Source organism: Arachis duranensis, chromosome 9 (genome assembly GCF_000817695.3).
Source record: "Arachis duranensis cultivar V14167 chromosome 9, aradu.V14167.gnm2.J7QH, whole genome shotgun sequence".
NCBI lineage: Eukaryota > Viridiplantae > Streptophyta > Magnoliopsida > Fabales > Fabaceae > Arachis > Arachis duranensis.
In genome coordinates, this window is record NC_029780.3 from 90,512,634 (window position 1) to 90,513,055 (window position 422).

Below are 422 nucleotides of genomic sequence, written 5' to 3' on the forward strand. Positions count from 1 at the left end.
GAAGTTGTGTTTATGCCATGGTATTGAACACCAAGTTTTTGGATTCATCACCGGGGATTATTTGAGTTGTGAAAAGTATTGATCACAATTTCGTGTACCAAGTTTTTGGCGCCGTTGCCGGGGATTATTTGAAGTTGTGAAAAGTATTGATCACAATTTCGTGCACCAAGTTTTTGGCGCCGTTGCCGGGGATTGTTGAGTTTGGACAACTGACGGTTCATCTTGTTGCTTAGATTAGGTATTTTTTCAGAATTCTTAAGAATGAATTCTAGAGTTTCATGATGATCTGTTGAAGTCTGGCTGGCTATGAAGCCATGTCTAATTCTATTGGACCGAGGTTTCAACTTATCATCACAAGAGCTTGTTGATTTCTATCAATCTTGCTGTTGGAGCAGTGATCTGCTAAGGCTTGGCTGGCCATT